This window comes from Medicago sativa, chromosome 3 (assembly GCF_051527215.1).
Source record: "Medicago sativa cultivar Bolivia chromosome 3, Bolivia_mono, whole genome shotgun sequence".
Lineage (NCBI taxonomy): Eukaryota > Viridiplantae > Streptophyta > Magnoliopsida > Fabales > Fabaceae > Medicago > Medicago sativa.
The window spans coordinates 77,316,458-77,324,338 of NC_140751.1; positions in this window are offsets into that span (position 1 = coordinate 77,316,458).

The following is a 7,881-nucleotide window of genomic DNA, read 5'->3' on the forward strand; positions in this document are numbered from 1 at the left end:
ATTCCGCTGCGAAGTTTTAAAGATTATGTTGTTATATTTTTGAAGGATAAATTATTATTCCATTTACGTTTTTTTAAGAAATGTGACATTCCGTTTTATGATGAAAAACTCTGATTTTATTTAAGAATTTTTTACGTTGGGAAAACGGGGTGTTACAATTGGTATCAGAGCAGGTCGGTCCGTTCGGCCAAGTAGAAGAGTCGTTGTGTCGTGTCGTCATGTTTTCTAGTTAGTAGTTATGTTTTATTATGCGATCATGTTTAACTGACTAACATTGATGTGGTTTTGTGATTTGTTTGAAGAAACAATAATTAAATTTATTTTCTCTTGTGCTTGAATTTCGATGACGAAATTCTTTTAAGTTGGGGAGAGTTGTAACGCCCTCCTTTTTATTTAATTATTTTAATTAATTTTAGAATATATTTATATGATTGGTATGATTTACATGATTTATGTGATATTTTCTTATGTTATATGTTGGTATTTACTAGCATAATATAATTGTTATTTGGTGTAGAAATATATTTGTTATTTGTTATAGATATATTTGTTATTTGGTGTAGAAATATATTTGTTATTTGTTAGAGATATATTTGTTATTGGTGTATTATTATTATTAAGTGGGGGAGAGATATATTTAATTTAGAAATAAATAAGATTATGAGGAATAGAGTAGTTTTGAGGTGTAAGAGAAATAAGAAGGGGGTTAGAATAGAAAGAAGAATAAGTTGTTGGGCCAAAATAGATTTAGGAAGAGCGTTTAGTATTATAAATAGAGAAGCTTATGTTAGAAAGAGTTTACCGGAAACCGCTTTTTGGAAAAGAGGAGAACAAGAAAGAAGAGAAGAGGAGAGAAAAGTCAAGAGAAGAGGAGAAGACCTTAGGAAAGAAGAACGCTGCCGCTGATTCAAGAATTAATCTAAGGTGAGGGTGAGACTATCTTGCATTAATATTAAGTTGTTAAATCATTAGATTGCATCTAACAAGTTGGGGAAAGTTTGTGAGAATTTGAGAATTAGGGTTTTGAGAGAGATTTGATGATTAGATGATGAAAACTTGTTGAATTGATGTAGAAATTGTATACAGTCCTTAGATAACCCATAGGATGATTATTGGATGTAGTTTTGAGGTTAAAACCATGAAATTGGATGAGATGTTGGTGAGTTTAAGAATTAGGGTTTAATAATTGTAATAGGTTGTTAATAGATTTGAGAACCCTTTGAATTTGCATACAGTAAGTTGATGAATAATTAGTGTTCTAATGATAGGGCAATCATAGAGTAATGATTAGGATCAAGTTTGGAGAGTATTGGATCGAATAAGAAGTGGAAAAGATTTTCCCAAAGCGAAATCGCAGCTGAACTGCGATTTTGCTGTCAATGTGCAAAACGCGTTTTTATTGTCTCAGTTTGACAAGTTTAAGTTCCGAACTGGGTTTAGCTGTAAACACGAAAGTTGTAGGTATGGATGTTAGCTTTCTAATGCCGTTGGTCTCACGTCAATAGGATTTATAGAACTTGAGTTATGGTCAAATTACTGCATGTAGGTCACAGTGAATTTTTATGGACTTACAACACAACTTTTCCGAATTTAAAATAAAAACTGGTATTGATCGGTACAGAATTGGTCTTAGGCGTAAACATGAAAGTTTTAGATAATTTTGTTAGCTTTCTAGTGGCTTTAGTTTTACGTGAAAATAATGTTTGGTCTTTGAGTTATGATTAAAATACTACAGGGAGGTCTTAGCGAAATTGTACGGTGACAGCATTCTCTGTTTCATGTTTTTGCGTTTTGTTCATATGTTTCTGTTTTGAATTGATCTTTGTTCTAAACATGAAAGTTGTTGATATTTGTGATATCTTTCCAGTAGCTTTGGTTTGACATGAAAATATGTTGTGGATAATTTATTTTGTTTTTACAAAGATACATAGTGAATTATTGTCGATGTTTAAATACGATGTTATATGAAGTTGTTTATGATTGATGAATATGATGTTTTAAGATGTTGTTTATTATCATTTGATATTGTTATATTATGATATGACATGAATTATTTATGTGATCCATATGTTGTCAAGATGTTAAGATGTTAAGACGTTAAGATGATAAGAGTTGTTAAGTCGTCGAGTCGTTATGAAGTCATCAAGTTGTTAAGATGTTATGTTGTCAAGATATCAAGATGTTAGGATGTCATAGATGTTCATAAAGTTTCTAAGACGTAAGATGTTGAGTCCATGCATACTCATTTAAAGATGAGGGCTCATGCCCTGGAGCTTTTGCTCAACCACGACGATGGAGCTTTTGCTCAACCACGACGATGGAGCTTTTTGCTCAACCACGACGATGGAGCTTTTGCTCAACCACGACGATGAGGGCTTATGCCCTAGGAGTATATTTATGCTCAACCACGATGATGAGGGCTTATGCCCTAAAATGGTACCACATGCATTTGCATTTTCATGATGATCAAAGATGGTTTAAGACGTTAAGAGTTGCATAGTCGAGTCTAGATGCATTGTCAGGTCAAGTTGTTAAGATGTCAAGTTATCGAGATGTTAAGATGTTAAGATGTCAAGTTGATGAGCTATTAATGAAGTGCTTTATAAATGATTATGATGCTTAAGATGATGAATGATTATGATGTGTATGATGATTGATTACGAAGTTGCTTATGATGATTGATTATGAAGTTGTTTATGATAAGATGCTATGTGATTTATGATAAGATGCTATGTGATTTATGGTATGATGCTATGTGATTTATGATATGATGCTACATGTTTACTAATGATGATATGTGATGATGTATGTGATATTATTGATAATATAAGATGAAGTATATGACTAATATAGGAAGAATAGTGACACTAGTTAAGAAAGTTTAAGTTGTTAGATATGATTAATGAATTATAAGATGTTTAAGTTGTTGAATGTACTTTATATGATTTATATGCTTTATATTATTGTTTGAGAAATCTCACCCCTCTGCTTGGAAATGTTGCTCTTCGTATGGGTAACTTGCAGGTAACCAGGATTAGTTGCGGTCGTGAGTGGACTCCTCACAAGTGTGTCTTAGGTGCTCTGATACGTAACGGGATGAGATTATGTCTTTACTTTCTGTTCCTTACGTATTACTTTATGAATCTTTCAAGAATTGATGTTGAACTAAGTTTTATGAAATTTTATATTGAGGCCCTTGTGCCAAAGATTATTTAAGTTGTCAAACTATTCCGCTGCGAAGTTTTAAAGATTATGTTGTTATATTTTTGAAGGATAAATTATTATTCCATTTACGTTTTTTTAAGAAATGTGACATTCCGTTTTATGATGAAAAACGCTGATTTTATTTAAGAATTTTTTACGTTGGGAAAACGGGGTGTTACAGTCATCCCATAAGAAGCGACTCTCGTTGGTTAAACTTCATGTAATTGTTGATTTCTTGGTTAAAGAACAATTATCTCGGTGGAGAAGTAGGAATCTGTCTTTGGGTGATTTCTTGGTTCTTCTGAAATTTTTCATGTGCTTTTTACCGGTCTATTTTTTTCCTTTTTTAAAGCTCCCACATGTATTATCTCCTCTATTGACTACAGTTTTTTTGGGGTTCTGAGGATGTTAAGAATACTCCATTGATTAAATGAGACACTATTTGTTTGGATAAGAAGAATGGAGGGATGGAGGTTCAGAGAATTTGAGAGTTTAATTTGGCTCTTTTAGATAAATGGTATTGGAGGATGCATGTTGAGTGGCGGAGTCTATGGTATAAGGTTTTAGTAGTTAGGTATGGCCGTATGGGTAGGAAGGAGGTCGAGTTAAGGTGGGCAGGAGGTTGGGGTCAAGTTTGTGAAAACATTTAATAGGGATTCATATAAGTGTGGGGATAGGGGTGGGTAGTTTAGTACGGGTGGTGGGTGATTGGGCCAAAACTTTTTTTTTTTATTGGATCAGTGATTGAAAGGAGGTCTTTTATCTAAGAATCATATGGCGTCAATGACTGATATGTGTTTATTAGGGCGGGGTGTCAAGGAAGATTATTGGATGTGGTGAAGGGAGTTATTAGCTTAAGAGGAGGAACATGTGAGGGAGTGTTGTGAATTGTTGTATAACATTTTTTTTATAGGATGACGTGGAAGAAAAATGAGATTGGAATCTTGACCGAGGTAAATGCTACAAATAAGAGGTGTATATCACATGTTGTCTAAAGTAGAGTAGTTGGATCGATTCGACATCCCTGGTATTGTTTGGAACAAAGTTGTCCCTTTAAAGATTTCTTTATTTGCTTGGAGGTTGTCACATAACTGGGTACAAAGGACAATTTGTTTCGGCGTGGAATCATACCATCTAATTCTAATACGTGTTTGAGTGGTTGTGGGTCGGAGAAAAGCGTCAATCATTTTTTTGTGCTTTTTATGGGAGTGTTTGGTCACATTGTTTGTGATGGTTAGGTATACACTTGGCAAGTTCATTGCATCTTTCAGATCATCTCATGCAATTTGGAAATTTATGAGGTGACTCTAAAAAAAATATGGTCTTCTCTTCAACTAATTTGACTCTAAAAAAAATATGGTCTTCTCTTCAACTAATTTGGTTGTCCTGTGTTTGGCTTATTTAAAAGAAAAGAAATTTTCATATTTTTTAACATAAGGATTCTTCAATTCATCGCTTGACAAACAAAGTGAAGTTACTATTTTGTTGGTGGTTGAAAGTGAAAAATTGTAATTTCGGTTTTGATCTTCATTACTTATGGATTACTCTTTTTCAATGTTTGGATTTCCCCACCAAGCTAGTATTTTGTTGATTATTTTTTGAGTTAAATATATTTTTTATCCCTATAAAATTATTAATTTTTTGTTTTAGTTCCTCTAAAAATTATCTTCAACATTTAGTCCCTTAAAAAATTCGATCTTCACTTTTGGTCCCTCCTTTAAAGTAAACTCATAAATAGAATTTATTTTTTTGAATAAAATTTTGCAGAAAAATTCTTAATATTACAAGAATCTCTCCCAAAAAAATTAGAATTTTTTAGCAAAACATGAATTTAATATGAATTTTTAACAACCAAAAAATGAATTTAATTTGAATTTTTATATTTTTGATGTTTAAAAATTCATATTTAATTTATGTTTTGTTAAAAAATTCTAATTTTTTTTTTTGGAATTTCTTTTTTACAATATTCTACACATTTCTGCATAATTTTATTAAAAAAATACAAAAATTAACTTAAAAATAGGGACCAAAAGTAGTGGTTGAAAATTTTATAGGGACTAAAAATTGATGGAAAATTTTAGAGAGAATAGAATAAAAAGTTGATATATTTATAGGGACCAAAAACATATTTAACCCTTATTTATTTTTATGTTGTTTGGTTTGTATTCTAGGTTGTTGGTGTTGTTACTTTTTGAACTTTGTCTTACATTTCTTGTGAGGTAATTCCTTGTTTTTTGAGGGAAGGGTAATATATTCCTTGTTGGCATTAATATATTTTTCATTTTGTTTTTTTTTTTTAGAAAAAAAGTAAAGCTATCCTGTATAAAAAAAATCGTACAGCTATCCATTAAATATAATCAGCAAATCCTTATAAAAAAAAATCATTAAATGGACGTCACGACCACAAAAGGAGAGTTTTGTGAAACAGGAATATACAAAACCACATTTCATTCAACAAAAAAAAGGAATATACAAAACCAATTTTCAACATTTTATTTTGTTTCTTTATTTGTAAAAAATAAACAATTAATTTTGTTTTTTAAACAATATTTTAAAATCTTCACTTATTTACTAAATTCCCATTAATGAAATTGAAAACAATGTGCTTTTCCTGTATTTTAAAATAAAATAAAAAACTTGAAACCAAAACACATTTAAGTTTTTTTTTTAAAATGTTTGCCAAGATCAGAAAAATGTTAAAAAAAATGTTTACGAATTTCAGCTTTGAATATCACGAGACTATTATAAGATATACAAATAAAATGCAAATTAATATAAAATTTCTCTCTTTCTCTCCCTTGTAAACCAAATATATGTGTAGTTAAAAAAAATGTCTTTCTTCTTCACTTGTGAATCAAACATGTATATAATTAAAATTAAAATCTCTCCCCTCACTGCTCATTCCTCCTCTCTGTCAAAATATTTCCCGCCGTCTGTTGAACCAAACCGACTCTAAATCAAACATAATAATGAATTTCTTTTAAAACAGATTTATTGCTCTTAGGAAAATTCCTTAAGAAAATGAGACATATTGTGTATAGTCCGAGTCTATCTTTTAACGTTAGCACTGGAAATGGAATTTTTAGGAATCACTAAATATTGTTTGGATAATTAATTTATTTTTGGAATGCATTTATTATGAAATTAAACCCAAAATAGAAAAAAGAAACCCGCGTACTGCGTACATAGTATTGTTCATTCACAAAACAACCCAAAAACCAGGAAACCAAACAAAAAACCACAAACATTTCTTTGCACCTTCTCAACTCCCATTCTCATCATTGTCTCAAGTATCCCAAAACTATGGCCATCAAAGCTCATCCATTATTTTCAACGGTTCTAGAGTCCACTCTACCCTGGATAGCATCACTACTACTCTTACTTATGCTCTTTGTCGGCGCCTTGGTAGTAGTAACATGTTACCGTCTTATCCAAAGGTTCCAACACCAGAGTTTCCTCACTACCATCTCGTTGAACGATGTGGAGTCCCAGTCCACAATGGTGGAGACTCCACACGTACACGCATGTGGCTTGGAAAAGAGTGTTATAAACGCCATTCCCTCGTTCATCTACAATACCACTAAATCTAAACAAGATGAATCTAATCGTGAGTGTACCATTTGCTTGGTTGAATTTGAAAACAATGATTACATTCGCACCCTCCCTCTTTGTTCCCACACTTTCCATCTCGTTTGCATTGATGCTTGGCTTCATAAAAAACCTAACTGTCCTCTATGTCGCTCATGTCTTCGCTGTGATCAGTTTGATAAGTCCCCTTTGAAACCTATCATGGCGGATAGAATCCACCCATCCATTCACGACCACATGCCTTTCCAAATCTCTCATTCTCACTCTGTAATCCAATCAGTGATGGAAATCACACTCTGCTCCAACAATGACGATGATAATCACGGTGTAGGAGGCGGGGCACCGGTGTTTGGAGCAACAATGCAGTTTCCCTAGGGATGTCAAGCATGAAGTCGTCGCAATTTTTTTTTTCCAGTCAAGGAGGTTCTTTCTAGAGTCAGACTCGACCCAGTAGTAAAATACACAGGTTTATTGTTTAGTTGAGTTATTATATTAAGGTTGACATTAGGTAATTGTAATATGAGCAATGCTATATATCAAGAAAGATTTTATCAAGAAATTGTCCCGAAATTAATGTTAGCCAATAAAATCTCAGCCTAGCCGGAAATCATGGGGTGATGGGTGTTATGTATTTTTTTTATGAAACGTTAATAAATAAGATTGAAATCTAAAGGTGATTATTTTGCCATGTCATTCTTGAATTCATCAAGAAAATCCATTCTTGATATCTAGCATTTTCCTTGAAATATTTAGAAATATGTTATCAATTATATTTTGCTTGGCTTTTCTAATGCTTTATAGGTGGTTCAATTCATGTTTACTCATTTATTTTTATGTATCAACTCTGTTGAATTTAATGTTTAATCAAATATGAAAACCAAATTTATTCATCTTCTCTTCAAATATATTATCAACTTTATGAATGTTTCCCTATATTTCTGCATACATGTTGCTACAATTGGTTAAAATTTTCGTAAAAAAAGTAGGTTTTCCAGTGATTTGAATTTAAGCATATCCTTAATATCAGTATAACATGCATTGAAATGATGCTTGCACCTATCAACTATCGTTTTCTTTTCTCTCTTTTCA